The 23,418-nt window shown below is 48.3% G+C and overlaps 1 protein-coding gene across 2 annotated transcripts in view; it reads right to left on the bottom strand.

Moving 5' to 3' along the window:
- LOC141172015 (sulfotransferase 2B1-like) overlaps positions 1–23,418 on the bottom strand; it is a 292,410-nt gene that overhangs the window by 102,740 nt on the left and 166,252 nt on the right. The window lies entirely within an intron of this gene.

Below are 23,418 nucleotides of genomic sequence, written 5' to 3'. Positions count from 1 at the left end.
CCACCTGACTCTGAATTCTGTTTAATGTGTGCTCCAGCATGTAAATCACCGGAATAGTCATGCTGATAATGGCATCGTCGTCAGCACTAAACATCTTCGTCGCCATTTCAAAACTGCGCAGAAGGGTGTGTGGCGCCCCTGAGGGTTCAGTCGCCACAGAGTTACTGCATCTCACCCAGAGGTGTGGTATCTCACCCTCAGGTAAGGAAGGCGTATGGCTCGGGACCCTAACTCCTGCATCCAACACATACCCGCAGTGGGGGTAGGGCGAGATTGCTCCTAAGGGAGAGCACAGTCCCAGGTCCCTAGCTGGTTTGAGGGTCCTATGTGGTGGGTGCTTAGGGGAGCAGCTTAGGGGAGCACATGACAAGGAGAGTATAAATAGGAAGCCATCTTAGAAAGAGCAAGCCAGACAGAGGAGGAAAAGTGACAGGAGCAGAGACTAGGCATGAGCTCTGCTCCGGAGGCGGGCTTAGCCTGGGAGGCCCAGGACTGAAGGAGAGAAGAGAGGAGTGGGAGCTGGCAGTCTCCAGGAACCGAAGGGACCCTACGGCTACGGGCCGTGCAGAAGGCCACCCGTACTCCCGCTGCTACCAGCAGGTAGAGGGGTCAGGCCAGATAAGGGAACCGGTCCCTCAACTAGCGGAGAAACAGCAAGGCTCAACTAGAAATCGGAAGCTGCTGCATTTCATGTACTGCAGGCCAAAGTCCACACCAGTCTCACTAAGAAGGTAGCCACATAGGACCCAGGGGACGGAACACACGTCACCCGCCAAGGCCCAAGGATACCGGATAGAAGTGTCACTGGGTGTGAGGTGCAGGGAGAAGGCCAGAGAAAGGACACACAGAAGGGGTTCCTGCTAAGTACTCCGGAGCTATCTGGGGGTGGACTGAGCCCCTCACTGAGTATGCACAGCACGACGGGGGAGATTGCTCTGGTACCTGTAATCTGGACTACAACAACTGTGAGTAATATCTTGAGACGGCATCACACGGACTCTATGTTCATTACTGACTCCCTGCAATACAACCATCATCATCCACCCACACTGCCCTGAAGCTACACTCTTCCTGTGGTGAGTAATAATACCGTTGCTGCAAAACCACCAGCTTCAGAGGACTGTTCCGCAGCGGCGGCCCCTTTGGCCGCACTCCACAGGTGGCGTAGTCAGTAGAGATGAGCGTTGTTCTACTCGAACTGTTCGCCAATCTCAAATTCGAGCTGTTTTGGGTGGTGTTCGAGCCGGTCGGCGAACACGAACAATTTGAGAAAAATTCGGCTGTTCGAGGTTATGTTCGATAACTGTTTGTGCACCAAAATCATAACTGGATTTTTTCTCAGTAATGATGAAAATTAATGTTAATACGCAGTTTGAGTGTACAGCGGGGCGGGGGGAGGGGCAGGGGATGGATCTCTGCAGGAACAATGAAGATCTCCATTTTTTTTTCTCTTTCCCGCATTTGCAGTGGGGAGGTGCAATCTGTCAGCCTATCAGCAGCGCACACACGGAGCGAAGTGCTTTTTTTCACACAAGCAAGGGCATGTGTGATTGGCAGTGTATGTCACATGTCCTTGCCCTATAAGACCAAGCCATTTTCCCCGTCGCCACCATTTTCTCACTGCTGCAGCTGCGTGTTAGACGGCACCGCTGTTGCTGTGTGCGCTATACCTTGTTAATTTCAAGCCAATTTTCGCACAAATATACAGATAGCTTGGGAGTAGGGAATAGTTGTGATTGCAGTCCTTTTAAGGACTAGGTTACAGCATTTCCTACGACTTTTATCAGGCAGGTCTGTGCTCTTAAATAGATAGATTGTGGGAGTAAAGACTAATTGTAATTGGAGTCCTTTTCAGGACTAGGTTACATCAGTTCCTATCAGTTTTTGCCAGGCAGGTCTGTGCCAGTGCTGTGCAAGTTTTTTTCACAGCATTTGGCTGAATCTAGCAAAGCTAATCCTTTTTGGCCTATTGCAGAGTGTGTTAGTCAGTGGAGTAGCCTATCTGTGTTGCAAGATATACCACCTGTGTATAGAATACCAATTTTTTTACTGCACCTAGTGAAGTAAAATCTTTTGGGCATAGCATCATTCTATTAGTCCATCTATACTGACCTCCATCAGGTTGCAAACTGAATATAATTTTTTTCTGCATCTAGCTCTGAAAAAATATTTGGGCTTCTAGCAGTGTGTGGGACTTGGTCTATTAGTCCATCTATACTGACCTCCATCAGGTTGCAAATTAAAAATATTTTTTTTCTTCATTTAGCTCTGAAAAAATATTTGGGCTTCTAGCAGTGTGTGGGACTTGTTCTATTAGTCCTTCTATACTGACCTCCAGCAGGTTGCAAATTGAATATAATTTTTTTCTGCATCTAGCTCTGAAAAAATATTTGGGCTTCTAGCGGTGTGTGGGACTTGGTCTATTAGTCCATCTATACTGACCTCCATCAGGTTGCAAATTAAAAATAATTTTTTTCTGCATCTAGCTCTGAAAAAATATTTGGGCTTCTAGCAGTGTGTGGGACTTGGTCTATTAGTCCATCTATACTGACCTCCATCAGGTTGCAAATTAAAAATAATTTTTTTCTTCATTTATCTCTGAAAAAATATTTGGGCTTCTAGCAGCGTGTGGGACTTGTTCTATTAGTCCATCTATACTGACCTCCATCAGGTTGCAAATTAAAAATAATTTTTTTCTGCATCTAGCTCTGAAAAAATATTTGGGCTTCTAGCAGTGTGTGGGACTTGGTCTATTAGTCCATCTATACTGACCTCCATCAGGTTGCAAATTAAAAATAATTTTTTTCTGCATCTAACTCTGAAAAAATATTTGGGCTTCTAGCAGTGTGTGGGACTTGGTCTATTAGTCCATCTATACTGACCTCCATCGGGTTGCAAATTGAATAAAAAAAATTTCTGCATCTAGCTCTGAAAAAATATTTGGGCTTCTAGCGGTGTGTGGGACTTGGTCTATTAGTCCATCTATACTGACCTCCATCAGGTTGCAAATTAAAAATAATTTTTTTCTGCATCTAGCTCTGAAAAAATATTTGGGCTTCCAGCAGTGTGTGGGACTTGGTCTATTAGTCCATCTATACTGACCTCCATCAGGTTGCAAATTAAAAATAATTTTTTTCTTCATTTAGCTCTGAAAAAATATTTGGGCTTCTAGCAGTGTGTGGGACTTGTTCTATTAGTCCTTCTATACTGACCTCCAGCAGGTTGCAAATTGAATATAATTTTTTTCTGCATCTAGCTCTGAAAAAATATTTGGGCTTCTAGCGGTGTGTGGGACTTGGTCTATTAGTCCATCTATACTGACCTCCATCAGGTTGCAAATTAAAAATAATTTTTTTCTGCATCTAGCTCTGAAAAAATATTTGGGCTTCTAGCGGTGTGTGGGACTTGGTCTATTAGTCCATCTATACTGACCTCCATCAGGTTGCAAATTAAAAATAATTTTTTTCTGCATCTAGCTCTGAAAAAATATTTGGGCTTCTAGCAGTGTGTGGGACTTGGTCTATTAGTCCATCTATACTGACCTCCATCAGGTTGCAAATTAAAAATAATTTTTTTCTTCATTTAGCTCTGAAAAAATATTTGGGCTTCTAGCAGTGTGTGGGACTTGTTCTATTAGTCCTTCTATACTGACCTCCAGCAGGTTGCAAATTGAATATAATTTTTTTCTGCATCTAGCTCTGAAAAAATATTTGGGCTTCTAGCGGTGTGTGGGACTTGGTCTATTAGTCCATCTATACTGACCTCCATCAGGTTGCAAATTAAAAATAATTTTTTTCTGCATCTAGCTCTGAAAAAATATTTGGGCTTCTAGCGGTGTGTGGGACTTGGTCTATTAGTCCATCTATACTGACCTCCATCAGGTTGCAAATTAAAAATAATTTTTTTCTGCATCTAGCTCTGAAAAAATATTTGGGCTTCTAGCAGTGTGTGGGACTTGGTCTATTAGTCCATCTATACTGACCTCCATCAGGTTGCAAATTGAATAAAAAAATTTTCTGCATCTAGCTCTGAAAAAATATTTGGGCTTCTAGCGGTGTGTGGGACTTGGTCTATTAGTCCATCTATACTGACCTCCATCAGGTTGCAAATTAAAAATAATTTTTTTCTGCATCTAACCCAGCCAATAGTTTTGGCCTAATACCACAGTTTGGCCACTCAGCTCTGCTCGGTTACCATCCATTGTTTTTTTGTGCAAACAACTCCAGAGTTGTGAATTAGTTAACCACCAAAATGAGTGGAAAAAGGCCTGCTGCTGGTGGAAAGGGGAATAGGCGTGTTGGGAAGGGGAAAAAAGGATGTGTCCGTGGGGTAGGTGCAGAAGAAAGACCATCTTCCAGCCAAACTAAAATGTCTACTTCTTTTAGCGGACAATGTGATAAGATCCCTTTCTTACGGCCACGCCAATCGCTACAAATTCCAGATGAGGCACAAAAACAGCAGGTGCTTCAACGGATATCAAGTGCTCCTTTAAGTGGGCTCTCCTCCACATCAACTTCAACATCACAAATACTCCAGGTGTCACCCAAATCGCACTTGCTTCCTCACAGCTCCCAAATCTCCAGCTGCCCGTCTGAGTATGAGGTAGAACAGATGGTTGAGTCTGCAGAGCTGTTTACTCATACTATAGCCTGGGAATCAGACGTCGACTCCAGCGCTTCTGTGAATCCAGACGAGGAAATGAACTGCACTGATGCCCAGAATCTTTATGAGTCGGATCCAGGACCAGACGCAGAAGGTTCTGACCATAATGTAGACCCTCATTCCCAAACTGTAACTCCTGTTGGTGGAGACAATGAGGAAGACGATGATAAGACTCAAATACCTGATTGGAGCGACAACTTTAGTTTTTTGTCAGGGCAGGAACAGGTTGGCTCTGAGGACGACGGGTGTGATAACGCACAGGGTGATGATGATGAGGTCGGAGATCCCACTTACTGTCAACCCACAGTCAGCCAAGAGATGAGGTCAGCAGAGGAGGTGGAGGAAGATGCTAGTGACGACGAGGTCAGGTTGCGCCTTCCTGGACAGAGACGTAGTACTGGAAGCACGTCAACAACTGCATCCTCAAACACAACTCTGCCTCTCACCACAAGTCGTGGTGGCTCTTCAGGTCGCATGGGTGCTAAGCCTTGCATAGCCTGGGCATTTTTTCAGATCGATAAAGATGACCCAACTCGTGTTATCTGTAATATTTGTCAGCAAAAGCTAAGTAGAGGCCAAAAAATACATAGTTTGAGTACTTCATGCATGAACCGGCACATGGACATGAAGCATAAGTTGCAGTGGGAAGCTCAGTGTGCTACAATGCGGTCTAGCCGGCCGGGCCAACCACCGTCTGCCATATCTTGTGCATCCGCGGCCTCTTCATCCTCTGTGACTGGGGGGACAGCAGTCACACCTGTTTTGGGGCGCAGACCTGCCACCTCTTTACCCGCAACAGCCAGCGTGATTGGCAGGTCATCATTTTCTTTGGAGGTGGTAACACCAGCTGGTCTTGAGCGCTGTCCGACATCGATAGCACCACCTTTGGATCAAGGCAACCTAACATGTCCGCCTGCATCTTCCTCACAGACCGGCAGTTTGCCGGGGACACCCTTATCAACCCCGTCTAAGCACAATAGCCAGCCCTCGGTCCCTCAGATGTGGACAAGTAAAAGACCATTTCCTCCTAGCCATGAGAAAGCTAAGAGGTTGAATTTCACCATCTGCAAGCTCTTGGCTACAGAAATGCTGCCTTTCCGCCTGGTGGACACAGAGGATTTTCGAGACCTTATGTCCGTCGCAGTGCCCCAGTACCAGATGCCCAGTCGGCACTACTTCTCAAAGAAAGGTGTGCCTGCGCTCCACCAGCATGTCGCACACAACATCACCGCTTCTTTGAGAAACTCTGTGTGTGACAGGGTGCATTTCACCACAGACACTTGGAAGAGTAGGCATGGACAGGGGCGTTACATGTCGCTGACTGGGCACTGGGTAACTATGGTGACAGCAGGACCAGGGGCTGCTGTCCAAGTCTTGCCGTCCCCACGAGTTGTGCGTCAATCCTCTTTATGTCATTTTTCCTCCACTGCTTCTGCCTCCTCAACCTCCTCCCGGTCTTCCACCTGCACCCAAAGCCTGTCTGGTCATGCCACAAGCTTTCTAACTGCGCAGAAGGGATCCTGCACACCTCCTTACTATGCTGGCAGTAGGGCTCAACGTCATCAGGCGGTTTTTACATTGAAATGTCTGGGAAATGTGAGTCACACAGCTGAGGAGTTGTGGTCAGCTCTGGAGAACCAATTTCATGAATGGTTGTCTCCACTGGACCTGAAACCAGGGAAGGCCGTGTGCGACAATGCTGCAAACCTGGGTGCGGCCCTTCGCCGGGGCAATGTCACACACGTGCCTTGTATGGCTCACGTGTTGAACCTGGTTGTCCAGCAATTTTTAGCCCACTATCCCAGACTAGATGGCCTTCTGCAGAGGGCACGGTCGCTGTGTGCTCACTTCCGCCGTTCACATCCCGCAGCTCAGCGACTTACATCTCTACAGAAGTCGTTTGGCCTGCCACTTCACCGGCTAAAATGCGATGTGCCTACCCGGTGGAATTCAACTCTGCACATGTTGCAGCGACTGTGGCAGCACCGACAAGCCCTGGTGCAATACGTTCTGACGTATAGCCTGGGCCAACGAGATTCAGAGGTGGGGCAAATCACGCTGGAGGAGTGGTCTCAGATCAGGGACCTATGCACCCTTCTGCACAGTTTTGAAATGGCGACGAAGATGTTTAGTGCTGACGATGCCATTATCAGCATGACTATTCCGGTGATTTACATGCTGGAGCACATGTTAAACAGAATTCGGAGTCAGGTGGTGGCACAAGAGGAGGTGGAGGAAGTAGAGGAGGAGGAGTTGTATGCGGAAGGGCTAACATCTGCAAGGTCCAGACGGTCGGCAGCACCAAGGCGGCAGGCATGTGAGGGTGGGGGAGATGATTTTACCAGGGCGCATGGTAGCAGCCAAACTAGTGAGGAAGGTGCAGGAGCCCAGGAAGAAGTGGAGGACGAACTGATGGAAGACTCATCAGATGAGGGAGACCTTGATCACATTTCTGTTGTGCGAGGTTGGGGGGAGAGGACAGAGGAAGGAAGCATGATTGTTACCTCGCCACCAACACAACAGGGACTTGGTGCTCCTGGATGCGCAACACACATGAGTGCCTTCTTGCTGCACTACCTGCAACATGACCCTCGAATTGTGAGAATTAGAAATAATCCTGACTACTGGGTTGCCACACTGTTAGATCCCCGGTACAAAAGTAAATTTGCAGAAATTATTCCTGCCATAGAAAGGGATGCACGCATGCAGGAGTATCAGCAGAGACTGTTGCAGAATCTTACATGTGCTTTTCCACAAAATACCAGTGGTGCACGTAGTGAATCTCACAGTTCCAACTTGCCAACCGTGGTCTGTATGGAATTGTTCAATAAAGGGCCCAAAATTAAGATAACATAGATGGGAGAGGTCTCTATGAATAGGAATTCCTAAGTATTTGATACCCTGTGAGGGCCAGGCAAAGGGAAAGTTGGACTGGATGGAATCCTATATGGATTTAGGGAGGGAGACATCGAGGGCCTCAGACTTCGCTGCATTTATTTTAAAATTTTACCATGTAACAAAGTGATCTATTTCAGCCATAACAGCAGGGATGGATATATGTGATTGAGTGATATATACTAGGACATCATCAGCAAATAGAGAGCACTTGTACTCGGTGCCTCCCACCTCAATCCACCTAATATTGGGGTTATGGCGAATTGATGAGAGCAGGTGCTCCGTCACTAGGATGTATAAGAGAGGGGACAGAGGACATCCCTGCCTTGTCCCATTGGTGATTGTGAAAGGTGATGAAAATGTTCTGACGCATCCCCTGGGCCTTGGGACACCCGGAGCCGGACCCTTTTTGGTGGATGCTGGTGGTTGTAGTCTTCGTGGCGGCGATCCGGTTCCGTGGCTCAGGGCGGTCAAACCAGTGGCGGAACTATTTATGTGGTTTTGATGTTTAAATGTCCGACTACGCCACCCGTGGATTGCGGTCAGAGTGAACCGCCGCTACAGGGCAGACCGCTAAGGCTGGTGTTGTGGGTGCAGCAGAGCGTAGCATAACTCCCCACGGGAGGAGTATAGCCTCAGGGCAGTGTATGCGGAGGATGGGGGTGATGGTGCAGGGCAGCAGCAGTAACGACACGGGGTCAGTGATGCAGTTCAGGGCCTTTACTCACAGTTCTTATTATCCAGACCACGTCTGCAGGTAACGGCTGCCCACGTCGTACTGTGCTCACCAGGTGAGGGGCTCAGACAACTCCCAGATAACTTTGGAGCGCTTCACAGGACCCCCTTTGTGTGTCCTTTGTCTGGCCTTTCTTACCAACACTTCTGTCCGGCTGCCTCGGGCCTCCTCTTGGTAAACTTGGCGCCAGTTTCCCTGACCCTATGTGGTGCCTTCCTAGCGGGTGGAGCAAGGGGCTGCGCCACATAAAATGTCAGAGCCTCCGGTTTCTAGCTGAGGGTCGTTTCCTGCCTCCACTAGTTCGGGGACCGGTCTCCCCCTTTGGCCTGACCCCTCCACGCAGTTGGATTCGGGCGTGCGGTGGCGACTCGCCCGTCCGCACCCCTGGGATCCCTTCATTCCTTGTTCCTGGAGCCTTCTCCGCTCCTCTTCCTTCCTTCTCCCTCTTGCAGGCCTGGGCCTCTGTTACTAGGCCCGCCTCCGGAGCAGAGCTCATGCAGAGCCCCTGCTCCCTGCCACTTCTGCTCAGACTTCTCTGCACTGAACTAAGATGGTGCCCACCTTTTATACTCCCTTCTCAATGCACCCAGGAACTGCTTCCTCCCTGCTCCTGCACTGCAGGGTTCCCCTTCCTCAGTGTTCCCTCCCCCCACTCCAGCCAGGGACAGGGACTGTCGTGCCCATCTCAGGGGCATATTGGTCGCCCTGCCCCACGGCAATGTGGTGTAATGCATGCAGGTGTCGGGTCCTGATCCACACTCCATCCTTATCTGAGAGTGAGATATCACACCTCTGGGTGAGGTGCAATACGTCTGTAGCAACCGAGCCCTCGGTGCTACAGTTCCATTTATCTTCAGCCTAGGTGACGTATTGTGATACAGGGCCGTGATTTTGGCTATAAAAGGGTCCACTAGACCCCTACCCCAAGCTTTTTAAGAGAATCATATATGGCGTGCCAGGAGACTCTATGGAATGCTTTCTCAGCATCCAACGAGAGTATCTACTTACAAATTTTTAACTGCATCTAGCCAAGGAAATACTTTGTGCCTAGTAGCAGTGTCTGCTAGTCAGCGGATTATCCCGGCTGTTAAGCAAGCTACACCACCTGTAGTTTGGACACTTAATTTTTTCAAAGGAAATGCTTCGGGACCACGGGATACTTAGTGAAGAGCATCAGGAGGCACCCCAAGGCATAGGGGCTGGGACTGGCACTAGGATGCCTTGCGGTGGACAGCCGAGCTCGATCCTTATAAAAGCTTTTTAACTGCAGCAGCTTTAGTGGACGCTACTGGAGCTGGAATTACGCGGCTGCTGGCATGAGACTTGCCCTCCAATAGATCCTTGTAAATGGATTTAAAGTGTATTCATTCAAATTAGAGGGACAATTTAAATTAAAAAGCTTAGAGCTGCCTCCACCACAGGGGGGCTCTCTCGACCCACCAGCGGACAGGCACCAGTATTGGGAGAGGGGGGCTGGCCGTCAGGGTTCACCGCGGCTCTGGCACAAACCCGGCGACACGGAGGTGGCACGGGCAGGAGCGGACTGGCCGTCTCGGCTTCTCACTTTTTGGATTTTAGAAGGGCATGACATGCCTATATCTGTGTCTCCCCCTCCTTTTACTCCTCCACCTCTTTTCTTTTCGCATGACTATATGTACTTGTCACTTTTCCATGTGTTAGTTGTGTCTTCTGAGCAGTTTGTCAGCTTTTGGACACCTTTGAAGGTGTTTTCTATGTGTTTCTATGTGTTTTTGTTTGCCTGCCATTGGTTTTAATGGTGTTCGAAGGTGTTCGACGAACAGTTCGACGAACAGTTCGGCGAACACACGGGTGTTCGACGAACCGAACCGAACTCGAACACTACGGGGGTGGCTCAACACTAGTAGTCAGACATTATAAAATCCATATATACAAATTACCCTTGGATTGACCGCCCTGGGTTACGGACTGGGTCACCGCCACAGTGACTACAACCCCCAGCGTCTACCAGCCCGGCTCAGGGTACCCCATGGCCCAGGGGGCGCGTCAACTTCATAGGTCCCTGATCTGAGACCACTCCTGCAGCGTGATTTGCCCCACCTCTGGATCTCGTTGGACCAGGCTATACGTCAGAACTTATTGCACCAGGGCTTGTCGGTGCTGCCACAGTCGCTGCAACATGTGCAGAGTTGAATTCCACCGTGTCGGCACATCGCATTTCAGCCGGTGAACTGGCAGGCCCAACGACTTCTGTAGAGATGTAAGTCGTTGAACTGCGGGATGCGAACGGCGGAAGTGAGCACACAGCGACCGTGCCCTCTGCAGAAGGCCATCTAGTCCGTGATAGTGGGCTAAAAATTGCTGGACAACCAGGTTCAACATGTGAGCCATACAAGGCACGTGTGTGACATTGCCCCGGCGAAGTGCCGCACCCAGGTTTGCAGCATTGTCGCACATGGCCTTCCCTGGTTGCAGGTCCAGTGGAGACAACCTTTCATGAAACTGGGTCTCCAGAGCTGACCACAGCTCCTCAGCTGTGTGACTCACATTTCCCAGACATTTCAAAGTAAACACTGATGCCGTTGAGCCCTGCTGCCAGCATAGTAAGGAGGTGTGCAGGATTCCTTCTGCGCAGTTAGAAAGCAGGTGGCATTACCAGACAGGCTTTGGGTGCAGGTGGAGGACCGAGAGGAGGTTGAGGAGGCAGAAGCAGTGGAGGAACTTCGAGATAAGGAGGATTGACGCACAACTCGTGGGGACGGTAAGACTTGGACAGCAGCCCCTTGTCCTGCTGTCACAATAGTTACCCAGTGCCCAGTCAGCGACATGTAACGCCCCTGTCCATGCCTTCTCGTCCAAGTGTCTGTGGTGAAGTGCACCCTGTCACACACAGAGTTTCTCAAAGAAGCGGTGATGTTGTGTGCGACATGCTGGTGTAGCACAGGCACACCTTTCTTTGAGAAGTAGTGCCGACTGGGCATCTGGTACTGGGGCACTGTGACGGACATAAGGTCTTGAAAATCCTCTGTGTCCTCCAGGTGGAAAGGCAGCATTTCTGTAGCCAACAGCTTGCAGATGGTGAAATTCAACCTCTTAGCTTTCTCATGGCTAGGAGGAAATGGTCTTTTACTTTTCCACATCTGAGGGACCGAGGGCTGGCTGTTGTGCTTAGACGGGGTTGATAAGGGTGTCCCCGGCAAACTGCCGGTCTGTGAGGAAGATGCAGGCGGACATGTTAGGTTGCCTTGATCCAAAGATGGTGCTCTCGATGTCGGAGAGCGCTCAACACTAGCAGGTGTTTCCACTTCCCAATGAACTGACGACCTGCCAATCACACTGGCTGTTGCGGGAAAAGAGGTGGCAGGTCTGCGTCCAAAAACATGTGTGACTGCTGTCCCCCCAGTCACAGAGGATGAAGAGGCTGCGGATGCACAAGATGGGGCAGACGGTGGTTGGCCCAGCCGGCTAGGCCGCATTGTAGCACAGTGAGCTTCCCACTGCAACTTATGCTTCATATCCATGTGACGGTACATGCATGAAGTACTCAAACTATGGATTTTTTGGCCTCTACTTAGCTTTTGCTGACAAATATTACAGATAACACGAGTTGGGTCATCCTTATCGATCTGAATAAATGCCCAGGCTATGCAAGGCTTAGAGCCCATGTGACCTGAAGAGCCACTACAACTTGTGGTCAGAGGCAGAGTTGTGGTTGAGGATGCAGTTGTTGACGTGCTTCCAGTACTCCGTCTCTGTTCAGGAAGGCGCAACCTAACCTCGTCGTCAATAGCATCTGTGATGCCCCGCTGCGCTTGGTATCACAGATCCTAGAAGAGTGCATTGATGGAATCCTCCACAAGAGGCCCCCATAAACATTCACACATCTCCACCTTCCACCTCAGACCAGCAGAGGGAGCCCGTTAGGGATATAAATAGGGAAGGTGGAGCTAGGCAGTTCAGTTCCTCTGAAGAGTTCCTGCAGTAGAGAAGCCTAAGAGAGGTCAGTCTGCAGTGGAGCTCAGTCTAGTCTAGAGAACGCAGTTAATAGTTCAGCAGTGGAGCACGAGGCTCCTGCTTGCTAGATTCAGGAAGCCCAGATAGAGCTTAAGGTGTGCCGGTGCCGTAAGATCAGTGAAGCGCGGCAAGCTGCCGTTAGTGTGTATAGCCTAGTGAGGGCCAGAGTAGGCCGAAGGCGAGTGGCGAGTTAGTACATAAGGGGCAGAGGAGCTTAACCAGCTCACCCCGAAGCATTTACCGGACACAGGATCCGAGCTTACCGGTATCTCTATGACCCAGTAAGGCATAACCGGAATCCCTGGAGAACTACAAGTCCCAGGATCGCTAAGGTGCTGATATGTAACAGAGCCAGGAGACGCTTAGGCCCCGCATACTGGGAGCGTGAACTCCAAGAGAAGGCCCTACCACAAGGTCAGCCAGCGCAGGACAGAGACAAAGTTAGGCCTAGCTCCAGGCAGGTCAGAAACTTACTACGCAGAGGAAAGAAACAGGAGGCCCTACACCCGCTCATTGGGGAGGATCCTGATATGCACCCTTCACCCTACAGTGCTCCGGGATGTGCCTGAATTTCCACCATTAAAATGTACTGAAGTGACTACCGTGTCCGTTCCCGTTCTTGCTCTGACCCAGCTGGGTCTCGCCTGTCCTGCATTCCCCCTGCATACGCTGCCCTGAGACCTAGCTCCACCTGTGGGGAGCTATACCATCGAGCTGCCTTATCACCGGCCTCAGTGGACTGCTGCAGCGCTGGTGCTTGTCACCAGATACCACAGGTGGCGTCATGAACTCTTATAAAATTAACAATTATCCACCCTTTTAAAGAGAGACCCCAGGGTACGGGCCATGGAGCCGACCACCGCGACATCCCCAAGGCCAGGCAAATGCCCGGGTACCGAGTCATCCCCATCCCCAGGGCTAGTCACATCCTCCTCCACCTCCTCTGCTGACCTCATCGACTGGCTGACTGTGGGTTGACAGTAAGTGGGATCTCCAACCTCGTCATCATCACCCTGTGTGTTATCACACCCGTGGTCCTCAGAGCCAACCTCTTCCTGCCCTGACCGAAAAGTCAAGTTGTCGCTCCAATCAGGTATTTGAGTCTCATCATCGTCTTCATCATTGTCTCCACCAACAGGAGTTACAGTTTGGGAACAAGGGTCTACATTATGCTCAGAACCTTCTTCATCTGGTCCTGGATCCGACTTATAAAGATTCTGGGCATCAGATCAGATCATTTCCTCATCTGGATTAACAGAAGCTCTGGAGCAGACCTCCGTTTCCCAGGCTATAGTATGAGTAAACAGCTGTGCAGACTCAACCATCTGTGTTACCCCATACTCAGACGGGCAGCTGGAGACTTGGGAGCTGTGAGGAAGCAAGTGCGATTGGGGTGACACCTCTGAGGACTGGAGTATTTGTGATGTTGAAATTGAGGTGATGGAGAGCCCACTTGAAGGAGCACTTGATATCCGTAGAAGCACCTGCTGTTTTTGTGCCTCATCTAGAATTTGTAGCGATGGGCATGTCAGTAAGAATGGGATCGTATCACATTGTCCACGAAAAGAAGTCGACATCTTAGTTTGGCTGGAAGATGGTCTTTCTTCTGCAGATGTTACTCCCCCCCACCGTGGGGGGCCTCGACGCACCGGCGGACAGGCACCAGTATTGGGATAGGGGGGCTGGCCGTCAGGGTCCACGGCGGCTCTGGCACAAACCCGGCGACACGGAGGTGGCACGGGCAGGAACGGACTGGCCGTGTCGGCTTCTCACTTTTTGGATTTTAGAAGGGCATGACATGCCTATATCTGTGTCTCCCCCTCCTTTTACTCCTCCACCTCTTTTCTTTTCGCATGACTATATGTACTTGTCACTTTTCCAAGTGTTAGTTGTGTCTTCTGAGCAGTTTCTCAGCTTTTGGACACCTTTGAAGGTGTTTTCTATGTGTTTCTATGTGTTTTTGTTTTAACGGTGTTCGAAGGTGTCCTAGCCATGAGAAAGCTAAGAGGTTGAATTTCACCATCTGCAAGCTCTTGGCTACAGAAATGCTGCCTTTCCGCCTGGAGGACACAGTGGATTTTCGAGACCTTATGTCCATCGCAGTGCCCCAGTACCAGATGCCCAGTCGGCACTACTTCTCAAAGAAAGGTGTGCCTGCGCTACACCAGCATGTCGCACACAACATCACCACTTCTTTGAGAAACTCTGTGTGTGACAGGGTGCATTTCAGCACAGACACTTGGACGAGTAGGCATGGACAGGGGCGTTACATGTCGCTGACTGGGCACTGGGTAACTATGGTGACAGCAGGACAAGGGGCTGCTGTCCAAGTCTTACCGTCCCCACGAGTTGTGCGTCAATCCTCTTTATCTCGAAGTTCCTCCACTGCTTCTGCCTCCTCAACCTCCTCTCGGTCCTCCACCTGCACCCAAAGCCTGTCTGGTAATGCCACCTGCTTTCTAACTGCGCAGAAGGAATCCTGCACACCTCCTTACTATGCTGGCAGCAGGGCTCAAGGCATCAGTGTTTATTTTGAAATGTCTGGGAAATGTGAGTCACACAGCTGAGGAGTTGTGGTGAGCTCTGGAGACCCAGTTTCATGAATAGTTGTCTCCACTGGACCTGCAACCAGGGAAGACCATGTGTGACAATGCTGCAAACCTGGGTGCAGCCCTTCGCCAGGGCAATGTCACACACGTGCCTTGTAAGGCTCACGTGTTGAACCTGGTTGTCCATAAATTGTTAGCCCACTATCCCGGACTAGATGGCCTTCTGCAGAGGGCACGGTCGCTGTGTGCTCACTTCCGACGTTCGCATCCCGCAGCTCAACGACTTACATCTCTACAGAAGTCGTTGGGCCTGCCAGTTCACCGGCTGAAATGCGATGTGCAGACACGGTGGAATACAACTCTGACCATGTTGCAGCAACTGTGGCAGAACCAACAAGCACTGGTGCAATACGTTCTGACGTATAGCCTGGGCCAACGAGATCCAGAGGTGGGGCAAATCACGCTGCAGGAGTGGTCTCAGATCAGGGACCTATGAAGTTGACGCGCCCCCTGGGCCATGGGGTACCCTGAGCCGGGTCGGTAGACGCTGGGGGTTGTAGTCACTGTGGCGGTGACCCCGTCCGTGATCCAGGGCGGTCATTCCAAGGGTAATTTGTATATATGGGTTTTATAATGTCCGACTACACCACCTCTGGAGTGGGGCAAAAGGGGCCGCCGCTGCGGAACAGTCTTCTGAAGCTGGTGGTTTTGCAGCAACGGTATTATTACTCACCACAAGAAGAGTGTAGCTTCAGGGCAGTGTGGGTGGATGATGGTGGTTGTAGTGCAGGGAGTCAGTAATGAACACAGAGTCCGTGTGATGCAGTCCCAAGATCTTTACTCACAGTTGTTGCAGTCCAGATTACAGGTACCAGAGCAATCTCACCCGTCGTGCTGTGCGTACTCAGTGAGGGGCTCAGTCCACCCCCAGATAGCTCTGGAGTACATAGCAGGACCCCCTCCTGTGTGTCCTTTCTCTGGCCTTCTCCCTGCACCTCACACCCAGTGACACTTCTATCCGGTATCCTTGGGCCTTGGCGGGCGATTTGTGTTCCGTCCCCTGGGTCCTATGTGGCTACCTTCTTAGTGAGACTGGTGTGGACTTTTACCTGCAGTACATGAAATGCTGCAGCCTCCGGTTTCTAGTTGAGCGTTGCTGTTTCTCCGCTAGTTGAGGGACCGGTTCCCCTTATCTGGCCTGACCCCTCTACCTCCTGGTAGCAGCAGGAGTAAGGGTGGCCTTCTGCACTACCGGTAGCCCTAGGGTCCCTTTGGTTCCTGGAGCCTTCCTGCTCCCACTCCTCTCTTCTCTCCTTGAGCCCTGGGCCTCCCAGGCTAGGCCCGCCTCTGGAGCAGAGCCCATGCCGAGCCTCTGCTCCTGTCAATTTTCCTCCTCTGACTGGCTTGCTCTTTCTAAGATGGCTTCCTATTTATACTCTCCCTGTCATGTGCTCCGCTAAGCTGCTCCCCTAAGCACCCGCTACATAGGACCCTCCCACCAGCTAGGGACCTGGGACTGTGCTCTCCCTTAGGAGCAATCTCGCCCTAACCCCCACTGCGGGTATGTGTTGGATGCAGGTGTTAGGGTCCCGAGCCATATGCCTTCCTTACCTGAGGGTGAGATACCACACCTCTGGGTGAGATGCAGTAACTCTGTGGCGACTGAACCCTCAGGGGCACCACACACCCTTCTGCACAGTTTTGAAATGGCGACGAAGATGTTTAGTGCTGACGATGATGCCATTATCAGCATGACTATTCCGGTGATTTACATGCTGGAGCACACATTAAACAGAGTTTAGAGTCAGGTGGTGGGACAAGAGGAGGTGGAGGAAGTAGAGGAGGAGGCGTATGCGGAAGGGATAACATCTCCAAGGTCCAGATGGTTGGCAACACCAAGGCGGCAGACATGGGAGGGTGGAGGAGAGGGATTAACCAGGGCGCATGGTAGCAGCCAAACTGTTGAGGAAGGTGCAGGAGCCGAGGAAGAAGTGGAGGACGAACTGGCGATGGGCATGGAAGACTCATCAGATGAGGGAGACCTTGATCACATTTCTGTTGTGTGAGGTTGGGGGGAAAGGGCAGAGGAAGGAAGCATGATTCTTACCTCGCTACCAACACAACAAGGACTTGGTCCTCATGGATGCGCAAGACACATGAGTGCCTTCTTGCTGCACTACCTGCAACATCACCCTCAGATTGTCAGAATTCGAAGTAATCCCGACTACTGGGTTGCCAGACTCTTAGATCCCCGGTACAAAAGTAAATTTGCCGAAATAATTCCTGCCATAAAAAGGGATTGACCCATGCAGGAGTATCTGCAGACGCTGTTGCGGAATCTTACATGTGCTTTTCCACAAAACACCAGTGGTGCACGAAGTGAATCTCACAGTTCTAATTTTCCAACCGTGGGACTGTCGAGTCTTCATCACTCAAACCGTAACAGTAACACAGTATCTGCTGGTAACAGCAATTTTGTGGAATCGTTTCACCACTTTTTTAGACCATCCTTTGCAAGGCCACAGGAGACAAGAAGTCTGACACATAGTCAACGCCTAGAGAGGATGGTGCAGGAGTATCTCAAAGTGAACATCGAAGCCATGACTGTGTCACTGGACCCTTGCTCATTTTGGTATTCCAATCTGGAAAAATGGCCGGAGCTCGCCACTCACGCCTTGGAGATCTTGTCATGCCCTGCAGCCAATGTTCTCTTTGAACGTGTGCTCAGCGCTGCTGGTGGTGTGCTGACAGATAAGCGCACGCGTCTGTCCACTGAGAATGTAGACAGACTCACGTTCATAAAGATGAACAAATCATGGATTTGCAAGGACTTTTCTACCCCTGTGTTATCCTTGGGAGACTAAAACCTTGAGGATTTGGTAAAATCACCTCACCAGCCGTTTTAAGCAACTGTGGGGCAACTGATGCCACTTAACCCTAGAACGCATGACCATAAAAATCTACACTTTCATATACCTGGGGCCTTTTAGGCCCGTGTGCAAACAACATGGAATAACTCAAACTCAAATGACAAACAACTATATACATGAAGAATACCTAGAGTTTCAAAATTCTAACTAAAGTAATCTTGCAGAAAATAGAAAACAATTAACAGGGCGGGCCCGCGGGGCCCCAGGTATGCGTTCTAGGGTTAAGTGGTGTTTGTGCCACAATTTTGGGAAAAAATTGAGACTCTTTTTGGAGTCCCCTTGCTGTGTCTTATATGACGTTGGCATCGTCAATTCCAGGTGGGTTGGGTCGCTCCCCCCCCCTTTTAACTGTAAGAAACTACATACACTATGGCTTGGGGTAACACAGATGGTTGAGTCCGAAGAGCTGTTTACTCTGAGGTCTGCTCCAAATCTTCAGTGTCTGCTAGTCAGCGTAGAATTTTTAACTGCATCTGGCCTAGGCAATACTTTGGGCGTAGTAGCCCAGCTGCGAAGCAAGCTGCACCGCCTGTGTATCTAATAAGAATTTTTAAATGCATCTAGCCTAGGCAGACTGTGGGGACCCCCAACCAAACCCAGACGCTCAGCCCCCCTACCGCCCCCCTTTCCTTGACAATACAATAATGTAACTCTTACAACTGGATGGGTGAGGATCGGTCACAGCTTTATTAACTCTTTATACTCATTCCATTAGAAAGGCATTTTATTTCTAAAATTATTCAGCTTGTTGCAGCATGCCCTGGGTCTCCACTCCGGCAAGTTGGCCAACAAGTGTAACTCTCCAACATGTCCTTTCTATTTCCAGGCCACGGAGGATTCTGCGTACTCGTATGCAGGACTCTGACCCCCACCCTTCACTCTTAACGCTTGTTCCACTCCGTCCTGGAGTCCTGACAGGAATATGTCCAGTACAATATCCATTAAGTGAACGTCGGGCCGTATGAGGCCTGCTTTATCTCCTTCCAGTTGTCGGTGTCGTACCATTACACCACCTCTGTCTCTTCTAAATTTTGCCTTCCGAATATTTATTACCCGCCTTGTCCGTTCGATGGCCGTGATGTCTCGCGCACCTTGCCATACCGCTATCGGCACAATCTCTGACCATACTATAGCTAGTTTTGTGAAAAATTCTCTGAAGCGCTCAGTGTCTAGTTTCATTATTGCCATTAGTTATGCGCTGTTGTGATGACCTAGGTTGTTTCCCCCGGCCTGTATAACAAAGATGACCGGACATCTTGCCTCTCTCCCTACCTTGATTACCTCCATTAGTACCTGTGGCCATAGCAGGCCTCTAATACCTCTCTAGTTGAAATATGTGTTATGAAACTCTAATTTCCTCCCGCCTGGGCAGACTTTCGCCCTTTTTTCTGCCCAATACATATACGAGTGGCCTATCACCCACACTGTTGGCTTAGCGTCACCTGTAAAAGAAACAAACCACATTAGGATAACAAGTCCTGTCTTATGTATCTTGCCAAACATTTGGATCACCATCTCCCTATCCTCTGAACTTCCGTTTCTGACAGTCCTGCTCTTGCTGCTTCCATGGCCGCGCCTATGCGGAATGAGTGTGTCCCGTAATCTTTGGGGTGGTTCCCTGCCGATGTTATGCATTTATTAAATATAGCTTGGAACTGGTATCTTGATAATGGCATTCCATCAATGTGTGATAGGAAGAAATTACTTTGTGATCTGATGGTTAGATATGTTTTTACTATTGTTACGAGACTCAGTGTACCGTTTGTGGGTTGTAGAAGTACCCAAGTGCCCCTGCCCGCTAGAACCGTTTTCGATTGGTGTATGCGTAGACGTATTGCATTATTGGCTATGACTACGTCCTGATGTAATAAGCCTCCACTGGTGGTAATTTTGGATTGAGGGACTAATTCGCTTATACATAGCGCCCCGAAGAAGGCGATCACAAATGCAGTAGACCATAGTGTTGCTTCAAATTGTGAGTGTCATGTTAATGGTGTTAGGGATATGATGTGAGAAATCAGTTTTAGTGACACGGGACGGGACGTCTACACTCCTGACTTGGCTGACTCCTTTTCCACCCTTTTATGGATTGTCTGATGATGAACCTTTGTCACATCTCCCCAATTCAGTAGTTGGAAGTGAAATGCTACTCCGGTCAGCCACCGCTGCGCTGATGCCCCTGATATGCCCCTCATAATTAGCTGGTGGAGAAATTCTATGGTGACTTGAGATCTGGCTTGTTCACATTGGTCAACCCGTCTGCCTGCTACTAGTCGTGTCCACTCGTCCCATGCCTTACCGTATGCTTGCCACGTCGACGGGACAACTGACGCTCTGATTAATGGCATCAACTATTCGCCACTAGATCCCATAGGGAAGGTGGCCAACTGTTGCCCGATGGGTGGGCGTTGTGGAAGAGCTCTGTGAAAATCTGCCAATTGAATTGTTATAAAGCGTTAGCAGCAGCTTTAGACCCCTTAGCATAGTGGCTAGCGCGGACCCATACATTGTGTTTTACGCACAGGATTGCTAGCCTGGGTAGTAGGCCTAGCACTGGGAGAGACGATGATGCCATCTTATTAAAGCAGTGTGCTAGACTGGTGTTTTTTGTTATGAAGCATATATTTTTGTAAGCCAGGCGCGCGCCCCATATTTCTATTGCTATCACTATTGGGAAGAAAAATTATTTTCAGGGCTAGATGCAGCTAAAAATTATTATTAATTTAAAAGCTGGTGGAGCTTGGTATAGATGGCCTAATACAATAAGCCCCACACACTGCTAGAAGTCCAAATATTTTTTCAGAGCTAGATGCAGATAAAAATTATTTTTCATTTGCAACCTGATGAAGGTCAGTATATATGGACTAATAGAGAAAGTCCCACACACTGCTAGAAGGCCAAATATTTTTTCAGAGCTAGATGCAGACAAAAAATTATATTCAATTTGCAACCTGATGGAGGTCAGTATAGATGGACTAATAGAACAAGTCCCACACACTGCTAGATGGCCAAATATTTTTTCAGAGCTAGATGCAGATAAAAATTATTTTTAATTTGCAACCTGATGGAGGTCAGTATAGATGAACTAATAGAGAAAGTCCCACACACTGCTAGAAGGCCAAATATTTTTTCAGAGCTAGATGCAGATAAAAATTATTTTTAATTTGCAACCTGATGGAGGTCAGTATAGATAGAGTAATAGAGAAAGTCCCACACACTGCTAGAATGACAAATATTTTTTCAGTGCTAGATGCAGATAAAAATTATTTTTAATTTGCAACCTGATGGAGGTCAGTATAGATGGACTAATAGAGAAAGTCCCACACACTGCTAGAAGGCCAACTATTTTTTCAGAGCTAGATGTAGATAAAAATTATTTTTAATTTGCAACCTGATGGAGGTCAGTATAGATGGACTAATAGAGAAAGTCCCACACACTGCTAGAAGGCCAAATATTTTTTCAGAGCTAGATGCAGATAAAAATTATTTTTAATTTGCAACCTGATGGAGGTCAGTATAGATGGACTAATAGAGAAAGTCCCACACACTGCTAGAAGGCCAAATATTTTTTCAGAGCTAGATGCAGATAAAAATTATTTTTAATTTGCAACCTGATGGAGGTCAGTATAGATGGACTAATAGAGAAAGTCCCACACACTGCTAGAAGGCCAACTATTTTTTCAGAGCTAGATGCAGATAAAAATTATATTCAATTTGCAACCTGATGGAGGTCAGTATAGATGGACTAATAGAACAAGTCCCACACACTGCTAGAAGGCCAAATATTTTTTCAGAGCTAGATGCAGAAAAAATTATATTCAATTTGCAACCTGATGGAGGTCAGTATAGATGGACTAATAGAACAAGTCCCACACACTGCTAGAAGGCCAAATATTTTTTCAGAGCTAGATGCAGATAAAAATATTTTTAATTTGCAACCTGATGGAGGTCATTATAGATGGACTAATAGAACAAGTCCCACACACTGCTAGAAGGCCAAATATTTTTTCAGAGATAGATGCAGAAAAAAATTATTTTTAATTTGTAACCTGATGGAGGTCAGTAAAGATGGACTAATAGAGAAAGTCCCACACACTGCTAGAAGGCCAAATATTTTTTCAGAGCTAGATGCAGATAAAAATTATTTTTAATTTGCAACCTGATGGAGGTCAGTATAGATGGACTAATAGAACAAGTCCCACACACTGCTAGAAGGCCAAATATTTTTTCAGAGATAGATGCAGATAAAAAATATTTTTAATTTGCAACCTGATGGAGGTCAGTATAGATGGACTAATAGAGAAAGTCCCACACACTGCTAGAAGGCCAAATATTTTTTCAGAGCCAAATGCAGAAAAAAATTATATTCAATTTGCAACCTGATGGAGGTCAGTATAGATGGACTAATAGAATGATGCTATGCCCAAAACGTTTTACTTCACTAGGTGCAGTAATAAAATTGGTATTCTATAAACAGGTGGTGTATCTTGCAACACAGATAGGCTACTCCACTGACTAACACACTCTGCAATAGGCCAAAAAGGATTAGCTTTGCTAGATTCAACCAAATGCTGTGAAATAAACTTGCACAGCACTGGCACAGACCTGCCTGGCAAAAAGTGATAAGTACTGATGTAACCTAGCCCTGTAAAGGACTGCAATTACAATTAGTCTTTACTCTCAACCTATCTATTTAAGAGCACAGACCTGCCTGATAAAAGTCGTATGAAATGATGTAACGTAGTCCTTAAAAGGACTGCAATCACAACTATTCCCTACTCCCAAGCTATCTGTAGATTTGTGCGAAAATTGGCTTGAAATTAACAAGGTATAGCACACACAGCAACAGCGGTGCCGTCTAACACGCAGCTGCAGCAGTGAGAAAATGGTGGTGACGGGGAACATGGCTGGGTCTTATAGGGCAAGGACATGTGACATACACTGCCAATGACACATGCCCTTGCTTGTGTGAAAAAAAGCACTTCGCTCCGTGTGCGCACTGCTGATAGGCTGACAGATTGCACCTCCCCACTGTAAATGCGGGAAAGAGAAAAAAAAATGGAGATCTTCATTATTGCTGCAGAGATCCATCCACTGACCCTCCCCCCGCCCCCCTGTACACTCAAACTGCGTATTAACATTAATTTTCATCATTACTGAGAAAAAATCCAGTTATTATTTTGTTGCACGAACAGTTATCGAACATAACCTCGAATTTTTCTCAAATCGTTCGTGTTCGCCGAACGGCTCTAACACCACCCAAAACAGCTCGAATTTGAGATTGGCGAACAGTTCGAGTCGAACAACGCTCATCTCTATCTAGGACCCAACAGGTATAAATACCTGTTGTGTCTGAGAGGCAGTTGCTGGCGATATTTATTACTAGTTGTGAGACTTTAGCAAGAGCAGCACTTCACCCTCTCTGGAGTTTAAGGCTGTGTGCGCATATATCTGGAGTTGTCTAAAGCTAAGCAATAGCCCCCTGTTTGTCTACCCTCATTGTTTATAGAGTTTAGTGGAGATCGACTAGTGCTCATCTCCTTCCGTCCCTAGCCTTAGCCATACGCCAGGGAAAGTCAGGACGAGGCACACGTGCGTCGATTGGTGAAGAGCCAATATAGTGACGGTAGTTGAGACAGGGTGACACTAGACC

Source organism: Phyllobates terribilis, unplaced genomic scaffold (genome assembly GCF_046119375.1).
Source record: "Phyllobates terribilis strain yellow unplaced genomic scaffold, ASM4611937v1 Scaffold_12__6_contigs__length_324123572, whole genome shotgun sequence".
NCBI classification, from domain to species: Eukaryota; Metazoa; Chordata; class Amphibia; order Anura; family Dendrobatidae; genus Phyllobates; species Phyllobates terribilis.
Note: the sequence above shows the minus strand (reverse complement) of the source record. Positions and strands in the feature narration are given on the sequence as shown.